The sequence below is a fragment of the Mirounga leonina genome, unplaced genomic scaffold (assembly GCF_011800145.1).
Source record: "Mirounga leonina isolate KUSES-001 unplaced genomic scaffold, KU_Mleo_1.0 Mir_150, whole genome shotgun sequence".
Lineage (NCBI taxonomy): Eukaryota > Metazoa > Chordata > Mammalia > Carnivora > Phocidae > Mirounga > Mirounga leonina.
Window position 1 is genome coordinate 9,999,186 of NW_023270374.1, and position 19,777 is coordinate 10,018,962.

At 37.4% G+C, this 19,777-nt stretch overlaps 1 protein-coding gene across 1 annotated transcript in view; it reads right to left on the reverse strand.

Moving 5' to 3' along the window:
- Nucleotides 1–19,777, reverse strand: part of MACROD2 (mono-ADP ribosylhydrolase 2) — a 1,406,961-nt gene that overhangs the window by 720,582 nt on the left and 666,602 nt on the right. The gene's annotated exons all lie outside the window — the stretch shown is intronic.

The following is a 19,777-nucleotide window of genomic DNA, read 5'->3' on the forward strand; positions in this document are numbered from 1 at the left end:
AATGTATGGGGATTAACATAAGAATTTAAAAAAAAAGAAAAAAATTAATTAATTTTAAAAATGTGAGATTACATATATTATATATAATTATATATATAAGCATATATAGAAATAATTTTATATATATATTGTAGAAATATATAAAATATATTTTTTTGTTTTTTTACTTTTTTTAAAAGATTTTATTTATTTATTTGACAGAGAGAGACAGCTAGAGAGGGAACACAAGCAGGGGGAGCAGGAGAGGGAGAAGCAGGCTTCCCGCCATGCCGGGAGCCCGATGTGGGACTCAATCCCGGGACCCTGGGATCATGACCTGAGCTGAAGGCAGACGCTTAACGACTGAGCCACCCAGGCGCCCCTATAAAATATATTTTTAAAAGAAGGAAATTCTGCTATTTGTGGCAACATGGATGAATCTGGAGGGCATTATCTGACTGAAATTAGCCAGACAGGCAAAGACTAATACTGTGTGGTATCACTTATATGAGAAATTAAAAAAAAAAAAAAAGTCAGACTCATAGAAACAGAGCAGAATAGTGGTTACCAGGGGCTTGGGGGTTAGAGAAATGGGAGAAAGGGTACACATTTTCAATTATAAGATGTATAAGTTCTTAGGATCTAATTTATAGCAAGGTGACTATAGTGATACTACAGAATCAACCATAGTATAGTTAGTATTGTACTGTATAACTGAAGCATGCTTAAGAGAGTAGTTAAATGTTCTCACACACACACAAAAAGGGTAAGTTTGTAAGGTGATGGATGTGTTAATTAACTTGATTATGGGAATCCTTCCACAATGTATATGTATATCCAATCACTAACTTGTACAATTCAAATGTATTATAATTTTATTTGTCACTTATACCTCAATAAAACTGAAAAATAAAAAAAACAATGGGGAAATTATTTCCTGGAGCATTGGTACAATTCACTGTATAGATCTTGTTTCAGATCATGTTGAAAAGAAGCACACACACACAAAAAAAAAAAAGAAAGAAAGAAAAGAAGCACAAGCATGCACAACACAGAAGAAGTTCTTAAATCATACTTAGGTAGTTTTTAAAATAAAGGCAAAGGAGTAAACTGGAAATAACAGAGAAATTGTATACACAAGGCCTACATTGCAGTCTTGAGGAGTCTATCTGTTCAAGTGTAGCCTGGGGGTGAAGTTAAGTTCCTCTCATTGGAGAGGAAGGGACAGATGATAAAAATACAGACGAAGTAGAATCAACAAGATTTATAGAATCAATTAAATAGAACTCAGGTTGATGGAGGGAAGTGGGAAAAGAAAGGTTAAGGGTGATGACTCAGAGGTTTATGGTTTGGGCCAAAGGCTGGATGGTGGCATCATTTACCAAGATAAGGAATATTTGCAAAGGGACAAAATTATTTCAGTTTTAGACCCAATGAATTGAGAATCTTCATGGGTTTCTGTATATAATTTTTAGTCCTAATACAAATAAATAATTTTTTCAAGGAAAAGAAAATCAAATAGGTCTGAAAGTTTTTGACCATTTCAACATTGATAGATGAAGTATATTATATGTATTTTTATTGTAAAAGTTGAATACTGTATGTTTGTTCCTGTAAGTTCTATAGACTTTACTTTTAAGAATGGAATTCTAATACAAGGGACTGGTCCTGTCAAATACATCTGTCAGTAATGGCAAAAAAGTCAAGAGTAAAGGTTCCAAGCTGCCAAGTAATTGGACCATTTGTCAAGAGGAAACAAAGGGAGCAATCTGCCAGTGACTGCCCCTTTGTGCTCAATGAGGGACAAAGGCAAATTATGCAATCTACCAGTGTAGGATGGCAAAGTGTCAATGTCAACACATAGTTGACGCTCTAGTTGAAAAGTGAGCCCCAAGCTCTTATTTTATAGTTGAGCTCACTAGGGACCATGGAATCCCTGGGCTCATTAACAAAGAAGTAGAACTAGAATTTAGATCTGACTCCTCAGACAAAATTATTTTTCCTTGATGCCAAATTCCATTTCTTATAAATATGTTTCATGGATTCACAGTCACATTCCTAGTATGCACACCTTGTTCAAGGCAGAATCCATAACAAAAAAAAAAAAAAAAAAAGAAAAAAAAAAGGCCCCTTAGGTTTTATACAATTGTAAACCATCCACCACTAAATAAAAGATAAATTTATGGAAAATGGGTTGCAATTGCTTTCAAGAAGGTCATTCTTACTCTATACAAATATGTAACCAAAAACCACAAGAAAAAATAGTTCATAAGACTGGAATTACTTTGACTAAAAAAGCTCACTCATGGGGCGCCTGGGTGGCTTAGTTGGTTGAGCGACTGCCTTCGGCTCAGGTCATGATCCTGGAGTCCCGGGATCAAGTCCCGCATTGGGCTCCCTGCTCAGCGGGGGGTCTGCTTCTCCCTCTGACCCTCTTCCCTCTCGTGCTCTCTGTCTCTCATACTCTCTCTCAAGTAAATAAATAAAATCTTTAAAAAAAAAAAAGCTCACTCATTACCATAAATGAATAATTAACTCAAGCTTCGAGGGGTTTGGGAGGGCAGATTTTGGCTTTCAACTTTTCTTTCACTTAACTATCTTGGGACAAAGATTTCAGCATGGAACTAGGATTTTCCCTAAAGTTTTCTGATCAATTTTATTTTTTTTAGAGATTCACATTGTCATTATTAAGCAAAAATGATTTTTATCCTTTGTGGTTCCACTTCTGTGAATCATTACTCAGTCTAATAAAAAGGAAGGCATAATGTGTACATGATAAATATTCCCCTCCTATACTGGCCTCCAAATCTTTTTCTACAACATACTCAAGGCAATTACTATCAATTCACTGGCATATAAAATTAAACCCATTTACCATCTTTGATTGAGTTGAACTCACTGGCTATTGTTTTGTATATAAAAAACATATTTCCCAAACTTCATGATCGGCAAAACCATTTGAAGAAGCATTAAGCTGAGACACTAACAACAGATTAGAATAAATTTTAAACCCCAAAGTTCCAAGGTCATGTATAATGACCTGATCTAAGAACAACTAATCCATTTGAAAAATGAAAAATCACATCATTTACTACCACCACACATATATGTCATACATGCAGATTGATTCGCTTACTCTCTTGAAGGCAAAAAAAAAAAGGTTTCTCAGTGTCTTGACAAAAATTAATGTACATCACAAACACTTTCTGATAACTAATACAATCAAGGAGAACACTTAATTAGCAATTGGTCTGATTAACATTCCTTGGAGACTAATGTGTTTTACCAGATGGCCTTCACAAAAATAATTCTTAGAGGATTTCTTTAAAAATCAGCTAAGCTAATTGTAAGATGTAGGAAGAGATAGAAATTTTAACAATCATACCAAGAATAAATTAAGTTCAAGCTGTAAGTCTTCAAATATGACTGGGAAGCAGAGAGTGGCAAAAGGGCTATGGGCCTGCCCAGTGAGGACATAGAGCCACAAACTAGGAACAGTTTGTTGAGAGGGCAAAATCCAGGGACTGAGTCATACAGAAGCTGGAGGTGAGAAAGCTATATTAGAAAAGCAAATCCCAAATTAGACACTGGAAACTAATTTGGACCAAGGCCAAGGGAAGTTCCAAAGCACAAAAGAAGAAAAGAGCAAGCAGGCACAGAGCCCAGAAAGAATTCTGCTGAATGCTGCCTGGCAGCCACATCAACTGACTTTACCACAGGGCCACAGTGAATGGTCTTTCCTCAGGCATGCATTTTGAGACACATTTCCAGAAGCTGTGATGGATTCTCTCTTACCCACAAAGAAGGGAGCTAGCTCATACTTACTGAATTCATACTTTTATTAAACACTGAACTAGAAGATTCATTACATTATCCCAAGTGGCTTTGTCCTCACCAAAATCTTTTTTTTCCACCCCCCTCCTAACACACACTGTTAGTCTACATTTCTCAGCCTTTTTGCAGGCAGGCACTGCAATGATATTGAGTTATGGCCAATGCAATTTAGGGAAAAGCGATGCTATCTAGTATCATTTCACAAAAACCTTCCATTAGTGATCCACCATGTCTTCATCCATTTGCTGGTTGACAGAAAAGAAAAATACAAGGACCTAGAGAGTGGGTCCCTGATGACCACAGATAATGTTCCCCTACTCATGAATGCTCACAATGGACTGTTATTGCATTAATAAAAAAATAAATTCTTATTATGTTAAGCCACATATTTGGAGATTAGCTTGTTACTGAAGCTAGCACCACTAAGACACCTATTTTTCTAATTTAACAATTACACCAATTTGTGGTAGTGGTATTTTCATCGAGCCTATCTTAACATAGATAAATCAGGAATTTAAACCCAGTTCTGTCAGACTAAAATCTATTCCTTCTCACCAAGTACTTTAGTAGTCAATATATGAAAAAAAAAAAAGAAGACATATGCTTTGTTTTGTTTTTTGAATTAAGATGACATAGCAAATTAATCAATTGAAAGTGAACAAGTTAATGGCATTTAGGTACATTCAAAATATTACATAATTACCACATCCAACTAGTTCCAAAATATTTTCATTGCCCCATAAGTAACCCTGTGCCCATTAAGTAATTATTTCCCATTTACCCCTATTTTATCCCCTGGCAACCAAAAATCTGATTTCTGTCTTTGTGAATTTACATATTCCAGATATATACACTGGATTACATGATATGTGACCTATTTGTGTCTTGTTGCATTCATTTAGCATAATTGTTTTGAGGTTCCACCACAATGGAGCAAATACCATTATTTCATTTCTTTTATAGCTGAAAACTACTCTATTGTATACCACAATTTGTTTATCCATTCATCCATTGGATTATTTTCACCTTTTGTCTATTGTGAATAGTTCTTAATGAACATGCATGCATATATATTTGAGTAACCTGTCTGTTCTTTTGGGTATTTCCTTAGAAGTGAAAATTCTGGGTGACATGTGATTTTGTTTAGCTTTTGGAGGAGCTCTCAAACTGTTTTCCACAGCAGTTGTACCATTTCACATTCCTACCAGAAATATAAAAATGTTTCAATTTCTCCATGTCCTTACCAACACACTATGCCTTCCTTTATTTATTAGACTGATACCACTTCACACCTACTATAATTTTAGTGAAAATAACAATAACAACTGCAATTAACAAGTATCGGTGAATCTCTTGGATCATATATTTTTATCTGTTCTGACAATTGCTGCCTTTTGGAAAGTTTAATTCATTAACATTTAAAATAATTTCTGATGAGGCAGGACTTAATTCTCTCATTTTGCTGTTTTCTATATGTCTTACACTACTTTGTTCCTCATTTCCTCTATTACTGTTTGATTTGTGTTTAATTGGCTGTTTTCTAGTGTGACAGTTTTAGTCCCTTCTCACTTTCTTTTTTGTATATTCTTAGATATTTCTTAGTGTTTGTTATGGGGATTACATTTAATATCCTAAATTTATAACAATCTATTTTTAATTCAATATCATATTAAAACTGCTCCTATCCAGCTCCAGACCCTCTTTATGTTATTATTGTTACAAATTTTATTTATCTTTATACATGGTGTTGCCATTAACACAGATTTATAATTTTTATGCATTGGTTTTTAAAATAATGTAAGAAATAAAAAAAGGTATTGCAAATCAAAAAAAAAATGGGGTTTCAGTTCACCTTTACTAGAGTTCTTTATTTCTTCAAATGACTTTAAGTTATTGTCTAATTTTCTTTCATTTCAGCATGAAAGTCTCCATTTAGTATTCCCTGTAGAGCAAGTCTACCAGCTATGAACTTTTTCAGCCTTTATCTGGGAATGTCTCGATCTCTCCTTTATTTTTGAAGAATAGTTTTGCCAGATATAGAATTCTTGGTTGACAGGTTTGTTTTCCTTTCAGCACTTTATTTTTTCTTACTTTTTTATTTTTATTTTTTTTAAAGATTTTATTTATTTATTTGAGAGAGAGAGTGAGAGAGAGAGAGAGCACAAGAGGGGGGAGCGGGAGAGGGAGAAGCAGACTCAATCCCGGGACTCCAGGATCATGACCTGAGCCGAAGGCAGTCACTTAACCAACTGAGCCACCCAGGCGCCCTCCTTTCAGCACTTTAAATATACCATCCCACTCCCTTCCAGTGTCCAGAGTTTCTGATAAGAAATTTACTTAATCTTATTGAAGATCCCTTGAATGTGAAAGATCACTTCTCTTTTGCCGCCTTTAAGATTCTCTCTTTGTCTTTGTCTTTGGACAATCTGATTATAATGTGTCTTGCAGCAAATGTCTTTTTTTATCCTTCTTGGAGTTCATTGGGCTTCTTGAATGTGTAGATTTGTATCTTTTATCAAATTTGGTAAGTTTTAGCCATTGTTTCTTCTAGTATTCTTTCTGCCCCTTTCTCTCTCTCATCCTTCTGGAATTCCCATTTTGCATATGCCAGTATGCTGGATTGTTTCTTAGGCTTTGCACCTTTTTCTTCATTTTCTTTCTCTCTGACTCTCATATTAGATAATTTCATTGACATATCTTCAAGTTTGCTGATTCTTTCTTCTGCCTACTTAAATCTGATATTGAAACCCTCTGCTGAGATTGGCTCTATATTGGGACACTTCTTCAATGCTTAGCCATGCTGTTTAAAACTCTACCTTACCTTCACCTCCTGATTGACAGAGCCAATAGACCAGCCAGAGGTGAATATTTAGGGTCTTCTCAGTTCTCTTCTGAGCATGTATAGTGCACTAAGCATGTCTGAATTAGAAAGCTCTCCAGTTTACATAGGCACTTTTAAATGGCCTAATTTCCTGAAGAAATACCTTTCTCAGCTTTTCCTCCCAGGCTTTCAGTGCTGTATTGTTGCCTCAGCTATAATCTTTTCCCTCAAGTGCCATAGGTCATTCATTTGTCTTGCATAGTTTTTGAGAGATGCCCACTGCATTTTCATCCTAAGTGAGTTCCAAGTTATGCAAAACAAAGACAAGCACCTTGCATCACTCCTTCAGGTAGCTCCCAGACAGATAAATAAATAAACACAATTCTTTCAGAGTACAGTCTTATTTTTTCCCTCCAGAATCAGGGAGCAATGCCCTTCACTGGGAACAAGAGTTTCAGGAATTCCACAGCCTGGGGAAGGGACTATGGCTAGGACAAGGAAAAATGCCATGAAGCTTTTCTACCACTTTTAAGTGCCTTTTTCTTGATTCAACATTCATTTGGTTGCTATAAAGATTTAACTATTTTCCAGCATTTTGACAAGGCTGATTCTGACAGATTTTCCTTGGTTTTTCAATGTTTCTGTGATGGACAGGCCCTTGGAGCTTCATTCCCCTCCATCTTGGCTGATGTCATTCAACATGTGGTTTTCAACATGACACTGGGTGAAAACATATTGGTCCTAAATGAAGCCATAACCTTGATCTACATATTCCTTATTATCACATAATTATCAATTTAGCTAGTGTATCACAGACATCACCTAATTAGAGTCCCCAAATAAATAAATGTGAAAAACAAACAAAAACACAGTTATGGGACAGGTTTGCAGATGAGTTTTAATCAAGAAACAAAAAAACAAAACATTTTTGCAAATAGATAAGAAAAAAATGTATTTCTTGGCCTGTCCAAATACATTATTGGTGGAAAAAAAAGAGCCACATTCAGGACTCTGAGCTTTAGAACATCTACTAAATATGGATATTTAGGGGTTGATCCAGGATACATACATACATTTATTTATCTTCTTCATAACCCCCATCCCCACCCTACTCAGTGGAGGAGGTAGTGGTGGGCAGGAATTTAGTGGCCACTGAACACATCTTATTCCTTAACTTTTTCATTAAAATAAGTGAGAAGAAAGCCCCTAGAGAAGGAGAGAACACCAGGTGTATCCCCATAAAACAGGAGGGAAACATTCCAGACATTACTCAAATGAGAAATCTACTTCAGTTATTGCATTTCAATTTTTGAAACTCAAAGAGTCCCCATTTTTTCCAAAGATAATAAACATTTAAAAAGGTACTACATTTTTTTTCCAGAAAATTAAGTTTTGACCTGTATTATGGAGAAAATTATAAAAGCATGGTATAAATTTACTTCTGACCTCACTTGATAAAATAACAATGTCTAAGTTTTATAATAGATACCCATATATACATATATATAAAAATATACATATATACATGTATACACACATACTCATATATACATTATATACACACGTGTATATGTATGTATTTATACAACCATATGTGTTATGCTGCTTGTACTTTCTTCTATCCTTACAGTTCTTATTCTACACAAACTTAAGCATGAATATACACACAACATATGTTCCTTTTAATTTAATAGACAGAAGCATACTATGCACACAGTGCTATACATCGTTTTAAGCTATTCTAAGACATTTTGAACATACACAAAAGGGAAAACCAGATACTAAGTCCCTGTGTACCTATCACAAAGCTTCAACAATTATCAACATCTCATCTATGACACAGCCTCTCCTCTACCTCCTAAATAACTGGGTTCTTTTGAAGCAAATGCCAGTCATCCTGTTATTTTCTATAAATATTTCTGATTACCACGCTGAAAGAAGACTTTAAAAATCAAACAAATCACACTTGAACAAATAAACAGTAATTCCTAAATATCACCAATATCCAGTGCAAGAATTTCCAATTGTCTCAAAAGTGAGTGTCTTTGTGTATATATTACTATGACCATGTGAGAGTGTGTCTGAAGGACAAATTCCAATAGGTTATAACTAAGATTATTTCCCCTTAGTTTGTCTTTTTTTCCTTAACTTTGTTACACTGTTTCAATATTGAATTTTTTCACTTATGCATAGTCACCTTATCTGTATTTCTTTTATTATTTTTGGTTTATTTAAATTATTTGATTTATTTTGTTGGTCCCTAAAATGTATTTTCTGAAACACAATTTTTAATAACAGCAAATAAGGAACACTGATTTGTTTAATCATTTCCTGTTATTGTTTGCAGTATTTTTTTTTTGCTACTAGACATCACTGCTCAGTACAGCTTTGAAATTATGCCATTATTTGCATCATTAATGCTACTGGTTAACCGTTATTGTAGAGTTATCAACATGTACCCTAAAACATTTATAAGGAAATCATTTGTAATATAGATTTTGTTTTCTACCTGAATTTTTCAGAATTTTCTTTCAAATTGTTAGCCCCACTATTCTATTCTTACCCCTTGGCACTTTGCTCTGGTTTACTGGGCAGTAAAACACATGGAAAGTGGAACGATGCTGGCCACTATTTATTGGCCACTATTTATTGAAATATTTTAATATTTCCTCTAAATACCTTTGGTCACATAAACTACATGTATGATCTCTTGGGACATATTGAAAAATGGGCAGCTGAGAGCTGACCTTCCTGTTTGGACTGAGAATTCGTTTGTGTTGTCTAAGCAGTGATGAGGGAGAAGGGCCATTCACCAAACTCTTTCTGGTTGATTGGATTTCACCTTTGCCTTATCTGAGAAACTTTCTGTTTCTGCAAGATGTTGTAATCACTAAGGATCTAACTTGATTTTTAAACACAGTTTAATTCATGCGTGTGTGTGTGTGTGTACATGTTTTCTCACCCCTCAGTTCCTCAAAGTTGATTAACATTTCCTGAATTTGTTGAAGATTTTTTTTTCTGATTTGCATCATTCTCTTTGTTACTATAGTTATACCTTTAAGCAAACTATTTAATTCAGAGACCAAATACACACTTAGCTATGATTGGCAGACCTCAAGGAAATAGAATTTATTTTGATGGGATTGAGACCAAATGAGTACAGTTTTAGAGCTTACAGTGAGTCTGGCTGGTTTAAAGAAAGCTGGTCAGACAGCATGAAATACAAATTTAAGAGCAAATTATTTGAGACCTACAATACTGAGCCCAAACCCTACTTCCAGCTTCACAAACTGTCATTTTTACCTCTCCACCTGGTCAGGGAAGTAGAAGAAAACCTGGTGAAAATTCACTCTTTCCTGGGCTCAGTACCAAGCACCTTAAGCACATTCCCACTGAATCTTCACAATAGCCCTGAGGAATGGATACCGTCATCCCCATTTACAGACGAGATAATGCAGTCACACAAAAAATTAAGTAATTTAACCAGGCCATACTATCCTAGTAAAACATAAAAGTGATGTTGAATCCAGATTAGTCTGCCCTCTGAGCCTGTGCTCTCCTATCAATAATTTATGCTGCTTTGATGAGTCTCCAAATAGCACATGCTTGAGCCATGTTGGACTGTAAACCTTTGCCTGTACTCAGCTACATACTTCTTGTACATACACTTGCACACACTTCCAAGCTTTTCCTCTTCATGCTTTTCCCTTTGCTTAAAATTCCTACCCCTTCTCTTTCTGATGAACTCCTACTCCTTCTTCAAGACCCACCAAAAATGTCGCTTCTTCCTTGAAGCCTTTCCTTAATTCTACAGACATAACCAATTGTTCTCTCCTTTGTGGTTCCACACCACTTTATACACAGTAAAATGTAGTATCTTCCTAGTTTCATCATTTGTTTCCTCCCAAGGCAGGTCTCCTGTCTTATTTGCGATTCTTTTTCCAGTCTATAATGTGGCTCTTGATAAAAAGTAAACACAGGGTAAGTATTTCTTAAGTTAGATCATCAATCCATGAAGAAGTCAATCAGATGATAAAGTAATTAGTGCTTGCAGGCACTAGCTGAACACAGAGCATATGATGGTAATTTGCCTGATCCTTTGGTTCTTCAGAAAGGCACAGCGGAGTAAAGGATTCCTCCTAGTCAGTAACACAAGATGTTAACTTTCACTTGGGGTGATATCAGGATGAGTTTGGGATTCAGTAGATACCTATGTCTGCACCAAGTTAGTTCTGCCTTTGCTCTGCTAGAGGGAAGAGAGAATGAAGAGAAGAATTGGATAAAAGATGTCTGCAGCCTTCACCTGGGAGATGTATGGTCTGAGTAAGGGAATCAGTAAGCAGATTCTGTTATCCTCACTAATCTCGGCATTCTTTTTGGTTTCACATTTGATGTGTTAGGACTTTCTCCAGCTGGTAATTTAACACTGAAGTTTGTATGAAAAATAACTCCATACTTTCAATGAGGAAGGGTTTCCGTTTACATGAATATTTCCTGCAGTTTTCTGCCTGGGTGTAAGGGACCAGTGACAAGGAACAGTCAAATATGTAAAGAAATGGACCAATTTTAGTGAGCTTGACTGTTATTGTATTGCTTTGGGGGGGTGGGGGGAGAAATGAGGGGCCCCAAAACTCCCAGAGGGAGGTGAAGCTATTCATGAGTTAAAGAACAAATGTTAAGATTATAACTTTCCAAGTTTTGAGGGGAAAAGGAAAGCACAAGGAGGCCTAACCAAGCCAGTCTGACCCAAATAACTTAGTGCTTTCCTGAACCACAGTCCAGTTGCTGAGCCTTCTGGGTAGGGACCATGAATCCAGAGCTGGAAGGAGCAAAGGGTATGTGTTCTATGGAAAGTTAATCCTTAGTGTTAATTTTGCAGCCAAGAAGATGATTGTCTACCTTTCTTTTATTTGTCTCCTTAAAAACAATCATGAAATTCAGTTGGCCTTCTTCCTTTACCCTAAAGTTTGACATTTGGCAAGTAAGTGGACCTCAACTATAAATAACCCTTTAAAAAGTGTAGGTTCGGGGGGCGGAGCAAGATGGCTGAGGAGTAGGAGACCTAGATTTCGTCTCCTCTCAGGAATTCAGCTGGATAGGGATCAAACCATTCTGAACACCTACAAACTCAACAGGAGATTGAAGAAAAGAAGAGCAACAACTCTCTCATCAGAAAAGCGACCACTTTCTGGAAGGTAGGACGTGCGGGGAAGTGAATCCGCGGCGATATTCTGGAGGATAGACGGCGGGGGAGGGGCCTTCGTTGGCCGCTTCTGGCAAGTGATAGAGCCGCGGAGCACAAAATCAGAACTTTTAAAAGTCTGCTCCGCTGAGGGACGTCACTCTGGTGGCTAAGCAGGGGGTGGAACCCTCCGGGACAGTGTGGTCTCAGGACCCTCGGGGTCACAGAAAGACCGGGGGCGCCTGAGTGCGGCAGAGCTCCCAGGTATTGGAGCAGGGAAGCCGGCTGCAGAGGCGGAGCCCAGGCGCGGGCTCTCAGCTCGGGGTGGCCATAAACCGTGATCCGCGGCACAGTCGGGCCCCTGCTCCTCCAACAGGGACCCAACAAGCCGCAGATCCGGGGAGACTCACCTTCCTCCCGCGGGAGGAGCCATGCGGGAGTGCACCGCAGGGATCTGCTGGGTTTGGAGACTCCGCACGGGGCTGTGCGCCAGACATAGGAACGCGCAGTCACAGGCCAGGTGAGCACAGAGTGCGGCTGGAGACCGGGGAGATGGGAGTGACTGACGGCTTTTCTCTGGGGGCTCACTGAGAAGTGGGGCCCGAGTTCTCGGCTCCTCCTGGGCGGAGATTGGGAGGCCGCCATTTTCACTCTCCGCCTCCAAAGCTGTACGGAAAGCTCGCAGGGAACAAAAGCTCCAGAGAGTAAACCCGAGCAGATTACTTAGCTGGGAGGGGGCAAGGGTGGGCCAATTCTGCCTCCGGCAGAGACACTTAGAAACCACGGCAACAGGCCCCTCCCCAGAAGATCAGCGAGAACAGCCAGCCAAGACCAAGTTTACCGATCCATGAGAACGGCAGAACTCCAGCGCTAGGGGACTACTGCACATAGAATTCACGGCTTTTTTACCATGATTCTTTAGTCTTTTAAAGTTAAATTTTTTTAACTGTCTTTTTTGTCTTTTTATTTCTTTTTGAATTTTTCTTTTTCCCTTTTTCAACCAACATCTTATCAATCCCTTTTTAAAAAAAAAAACATTTTTATTTTTCATTTTTAGAGTCATATTCTATTCTTTCATAGTAGTTACCCATATTTTTGGTTTATATATATAAGTTGTTCGCTCTTTAAAATTTTGAGATAGTTTCTTCTAACAGATTAAAATATACCCTAAATCTCTAGTATATGGTGTTTTCTATTCCCCTGCCTGATCACATCCTCTCCCTTTTTTTTTCTTTTTCTTTTTTTAAATCCTCCTCTTCCTTTTTTCAAACAACTTCTTATCAATTCCTTTTATAAAATTTTTTATAATTTCCATTTTTACAGTCATATTCCATCCCTTCATCATATCAACCCTTATTTTTGTGCAAATATAAGTTTTTCTTTCTTTAAAATTTTGGGAGGCACTTTCTTCTAAAAGACCAAAGTACACCCCAAATCTAGTGTGTGGCACTGATCTATATACCAGCCTGATCATATTTGAACACATTCTGGTTTTTCTTTTGTTGTTGTTGTTTTGTTTTGTTTGTTTTTGTTTTTATCTTCATCTTTTTCTTTTTTTTTCTTTTTCTTTTTTCTCTCTTTCCCTTTCTTTTCCCACTGCTTCAGGTCTTTTCTGATTTGTTTAAAGTATATTTTCTGGGGATGTGGTTACTCTGCTAGCATTTTGTTCTCTCATTAATCTATTCTCCTCTGCACAAAATGACGAGACAGAAAAAATCACCTCACCAAAAAGAACAAGAGGTAGTACTGACTGCCAGGGACCTACTCAATATGGACATTAGTACGATGTCAGATCTAGAGTTCAGAATCATCACTTTAAAGATACTAGCTGGCCTTGAAAAAATATGGAAGTTATTAGAGAAACCCTTTCTGGAGAAGTAAAAGAGCTAAAATCCAACCAAGTAGAAATCAAAAAGGCTATTAATGAGGTGCAATCAAAAATGGGGGTGCTAAGTGCTAGAATAAATGAGGCAGAAGAGAGAATCAGTAATATAGAAGATGAAATGATGGAAAATAAAGAAGCTGAGAAAAAGAGAGATAAACAACTACTGGATCATGAGGGCAGAATTCGAGAGATAAGCGATACCATAAGACGAAACAACATTACAATAATTGGGATCCCAGAAGAAGAAGAAAGAGAGAGAGGGCCAGAAGGTATAATGGAGCAAATTATAGCAGAGAACTTCCCTAATTTGGGGAAAGAAACAGGTATGAAAATCCAGGAAGCACAGAGAACCCCTCTCAAAATCAATAAAAATAGGTCAACTCCCCGATATCTAATAGTAAAACTTTCGAGTCTCATAGACAAAGAGAAAATCCTGAAAGCAGCTCGGGAGAAGAGATATGTAACCTACAAGGGTAGAAACATTAGATTGGCAACAGACCTATCCACAGAGACCTGGCAGGCCAGAAAGGACTGGCAGGATATATTCAGAGCACTGAATGAGAAAAATATGCAGCCAAGAATACTCTATCCAGCTAGGCTGTCATTGAAAATTGAAGGAGAGATAAAAAGGTTCCAGGACAAACAAAAACTAAAGGAATTTGCAAACACAAAACCAGCCCTACAGGAAATCTTGAAAGGGGTCCTCTAAGCAAAGAGAGACCCTAAAAGCAACATAGACCAGAAAGGAACACAGACAATATAAGGTAACAGTCACCTTACAGGCAATACAATGGCACTAAATTCCTATCTTTCATTACTTACCCTGAATGTAAATGGGCTCAATGCCCCAATCAAAAGACACAGTCTATCAGACTGGATTAAAAAACAAGACCCATTGATATGCTGTCTGCAAGAGACTCATTTTAGAACCAAAGACACCCCCAGATTGAAAGTGAAGGGGTGGAAAACCATTTACCATGCTAATGGACACCAAAAGAAAGCTGGGGTGGCAATCCTTATATCAGACAAATTAGATTTTAAACCAAAGACTGTAATAAGAGGTGAGGAAGGACACTATATCGTACTTAAAGGATCTATCCAACAAGAAGATTTAACAATTGTAAATATCTATGCCCCTAACATGGGAGCAGCCAATTATACAAGGCAATTAATAACAAAAGCAAAGAAACACATCGACAACAATACAATAATACTGGGGGACTTTAACAGCCCCCTCACTGAAATGGACAGATCGTCTAAGCAAAAGATCAACAAGGAAATAAAGACTTTAAATGACACACTGGACCAAATGGACTTCACAGACATATTCAGAACATTACACCCCAAAGCAACGGAATACACATTCTTCTCTACTGCCCATGGAACATTCTCCACAATAGATCACATCCTAGGTCATAAATCAGGTCTCAACCGGTACCAAAAGATTGGGATCATTCCCTGCCTATTTTCAGACCACAATGCTTTGAAACTAGAACTCAATCACAAGAGGAAAGTCGGAAAGAACTCACATACATGGAGGCTAAAGAGCATCCTACTGAAGAATGAATGAGTCAACCAGGAAATTAAAGAAGAATTAAAAAAATACATGGAAACCAATGAAAATGAAAACACAACTATTCAAAATCTTTGGGATGCAGCAAAGGCAGTCCTAAGAGGAAAGTATATAGCAATACAAGCCTTTCTCAAGAAACAAGAAAGGTCTCAAGTACACAACCTAACCCTACACCTAAAGGAGCTGGAGAAAGAACAGCAAATAAAGCCTAAACCCAGCAGGAGAAGAGAAATAATAAAGATCAGAGCAGAAATCAATGAAATAGAAAGTAAAACAACAGTAGAACAGATCAACCAAACTAGGAGCTGGTTCTTTCAAAGAATTAACAAGATTGATAAACCCCTGGCCAGACTTATCAAAAAGAGAAGAGAAATGACCCAAATCAACAAAATCATGAATGAAAGAGGAGAGATCACAACCAACACCAAAGAAATACAAACAATTATAAGAACATATTATGAGCAACTCTATGCCAGCAAATTAGATAACCTGAAAGAGATGGATGCATTCCTAGAGATGTATCAACTACCAAAACTGAACCAGGATGAAATAGAAAACCTGAACAGACCTATAACCACTAAGGAAATTGAAGCAGTCATCAAAAATCTCCCAAAAAACAAAAGCCCAGGGCCAGATGGCTTCCCAGGGGAATTCTACCAAACATTTCAAGAAGAATTAATACCTATTCTTCTGAAACTGTTCCAAAAAATAGAAACGGAAGGAAAACTTCCAAACTCATTTTATGAGGCCAGCATTACCTTGATCCCAAAACCAGACAAAGACCCCATCAAAAAGGAGAATTACAGACCAATATCCCTGATGAGCATGGATGCAAAAATTCTCACCAAAATACTAGCCAATAGGATCCAACAGTACACTAAAAGGATTATTCACCATGACCAAGTGGGATTTATCCCTGGGCTGCAAGGTTGGTTCAACATCCGCAAATCAATCAATGTGATACAATACATTAACAAAAGAAAGAACAAGAATCATATGATCCTCTCAATAGATCCAAAAAAAAATTTTGACAAAGTACAGCATCCTTTCTTGATCAAAACTCTTCAGAGTATAGGCATAGAGGGTACATACCTCAATATCATAAAAGCCATCTATGAAAAACCTACAGCAAATATCATTCTCAATGGGGAAAAACTGAGAGCTTTCCCTCTAAGGTCAGGAACGCGGCAGGGATGTCCACTATCACCACTGCTATTCAACATAGTATTGGAAGTCCTAGCCACAGCAATCAGACAACAAAAAGAAATCAAAGGCATCCAAATTGGCAAAGAAGAAGTCAAACTCTCACTCTTTGCAGATGATATGATACTTTATGTGGAAAACCCAAAAGACTCCACCCCAAAACTGCTAGAACTCATACAGGAATTCAGTCAAGTGGCAGGATATAAAATCAATGCACAGAAGTCAGTGGCATTCCTATACACCAACAACAAGACAGAAGAAAGAGAAATTAAGGAGTCGATCCCATTTACAATTGCACCCAAAACCATAAGATACCTAGGAATAAATCTAACCAAAGAGGCAAAGCATCTGTACTCAGAAAACTATAAAATACTCATGAAAGAAATTGAGGAAGACACAAAGAAATGGAAAAACGTTCCATGCTCATGGATTGGAAGAACAAATATTGTGAAGATGTCAATGCTACCTAGAGCAATCTACACATTCAATGCAATCCCCATCAAAATACCATCCACTTTTTTCAAAGAAATGGAACAAATCATCCTAAAATTTGTATGGAACCAGAAAAGACCCCACATAGCCAGATGAATGTTGAAAAAGAAAAGCAAAGCTGGCGGCATCACAATTCCGGACTTCCAGCTCCATTACAAAGCCGTCATCATCAAGACAGCATGGTACTGGCACAAAAACAGACACATAGATCAATGGAACAGAATAGAGAGCCCAGAAATGGACCCTTAACTCTATGGTCAACTCATCTTTGACAAAGCAGGAAAGAATGTCCAATGGAACAAAGACAGTCTCTTCAACAAATGGTGTTGGGAAAATTAGATAGCCACATGCAGAAGAATGAAACTGGACCCTTTCCTTACACCACACACAAAAATAGACTCCAAATGGTTGAAAGACCTCAATGTGAGACAGGAGTCCATCAACATCCTAAAGGAGAACACAGGCAGCAACCTCTTTGACCTCAGCCGAAGCAACTTCTTCCTAGAAACATCGCCAAAGGCAAGGGAAGCAAGGGCAAAAATGAACTATTGGGACTTCATCAAGATAAAAAGCTTTTGCAAAGAAAGGAAACAGTCAACAAAACCAAAAGACAACCGACAGAATGGGAGAAGATATTTGCAAATGACATATCAGATAAAGGGCTAGTATCCAAAATCTATAAAGAACTCATCAAACTCAACACCCAAAGAACAAAGAATCCAATCAAGAAATGGGCAGAAGACATGAACATTTTTCCAAAGAAGACATCCAAATGGCCAACAGACACATGAAAAAGTGCTCAATATTGCTCGGCATCAGGGAAATCCAAATCAAAACCTCAATGAGATACCACCTCACACCAGTCACAATGGCTAAAATTAACAAGTCAGGAAACGACAGATGTTGGCGGGGATGCGGAGAAAGGGGAACCCTCCTACACTGTTGGTAGGAATGCAAGCTGGTGCAGCCGCTCTGGAAAACTGTATGGAGGTTCCTCAAAAAGTTGAAAATAGAGCTACCATATGATCCAGCAATTGCACTACTGGGTATTTACCCCAAAGATACAAAAGTAGGGATCCGACGGGCTACGTGCACCCCGATGTTTATAGCAGCAATGTCCACAATAGCCAAACTGTGGAAAGAGCCAAGATGTCCATCGACAGATGAATGGATAAAGAAGAAGTGGTATATATATACAATGGAATATTATGCAGCCATCAAAAGGAATGAAATCTTGCCATTTGCAATGACATGGATGGAACTGGAGGGCATTATGCTTAGCGAAATAAGTCAATCAGAGAAAGACATGTATCATATGATCTCACTGATATGAGGAATTCTTAATCGCAGGAAACAAACTGAGTGTTGTTGGAGTGAGGGGTGGGGTGGGAGGGATGGGGTGACTGGGTGATAGACACTGGGGAGGGTATGTGCTCTGGTAAGCGCTGTGAATTGTGCAAGACTGTTGAATCTCAGATCTGTACCTCTGAAACAAATAATGCAATATATGTTAAGAAAAAAAAAAAGAAGAAGAAGGTAGTGGGAGGGGAAGAATGAAGCGGGGGAAATCGGAGGGGTAGACGAACCATGAGAGATGATAGACTCTGAAAAACAAACTGAGGGTTCTAGAGGGGAGGGGGGTGGGAGGATGGGTTAGCCTGGTGGTGGGTATTGAGAAGGGCACGTTCTGCATGGAGCACTGGGTGTTGTGCACAAACAATGAATCATGGAACACTTCATCTAAAACTAATGATGTAATGTATGGGGATTAACATAAGAATAATATTTAAAAAAAAAAAGTGTAGGTTCCCATGTGAATGACCTTTAACTTTAAGATTTGCAAGTCTGAAAATTTTTTTCCCAAAGCAAAAAAAAAAAAAAACCACTTAGATTTATTTAAAGAAAAACTTAAAAGTCTGTTAAGAGCTATTTTTCCCTTTATATACTTACCCTTTATCTCAATAGTAAATGCGATCAATAATTACAGTCTGCAAAGTTAAATATGACTGATCCAATTTCAATGATGAATTCAACCAGATAGTAATGAAATGACTCAGTCATGAATTTTTATTATTGCTCCTAACGCCCTTTTTAAGTAAAAGTTACAAAAAACGAGAATCTCAGAACTCATCTGGCAACCAGCTTAGAAATGTTTCAGGTAAAAATCATCAACGGCTACTAGAACTATTAGATGAAAAGTCTGATGATAAACAGTATATTTACATTGTCTCAAAATACTTCTCCGCAAGACAAATATTAATTACAAGTAGGAAATAGTAACTTTACAAGGGAGATATCTGGCAGATATCATCTTTATCAGGTCTTAAAACTTAACCATCATCAGTGATGAGACAAATAAACACTGTGTGCCTCCCAATATGATGCACCAAGAATGACAAACCCCACTTCTGTGATATTTCTGGCAAAATGCATAACCTAATCTAACTATGAGGAAACATGAGACAAACCAAAATTAGGGATATTACACAAAATAACTGGCATGAACTCTTCAAAAATATCAAAGTTAAAAGAGACAAACTGACGGAGGAACTGTTGCAGATTTTAGAAGACCAAAAAGAAATGACAACAAAATGTAATATATGATCTTGGATTGGATACTACACCATAAAAATAAAGTTATTTTATTTTAAAAGACATTAGTAGGACAGTTGATAAAATTCAAACAAAGTGTATAGAATAGATAATAGTACTGTTTTCAATATTAATGTCCACATTTTAATAATTACCCTATGTTTATATAAGAGGCTGTCTTTATTTTTAAGAAATACATAATTAACTATTTAGGGG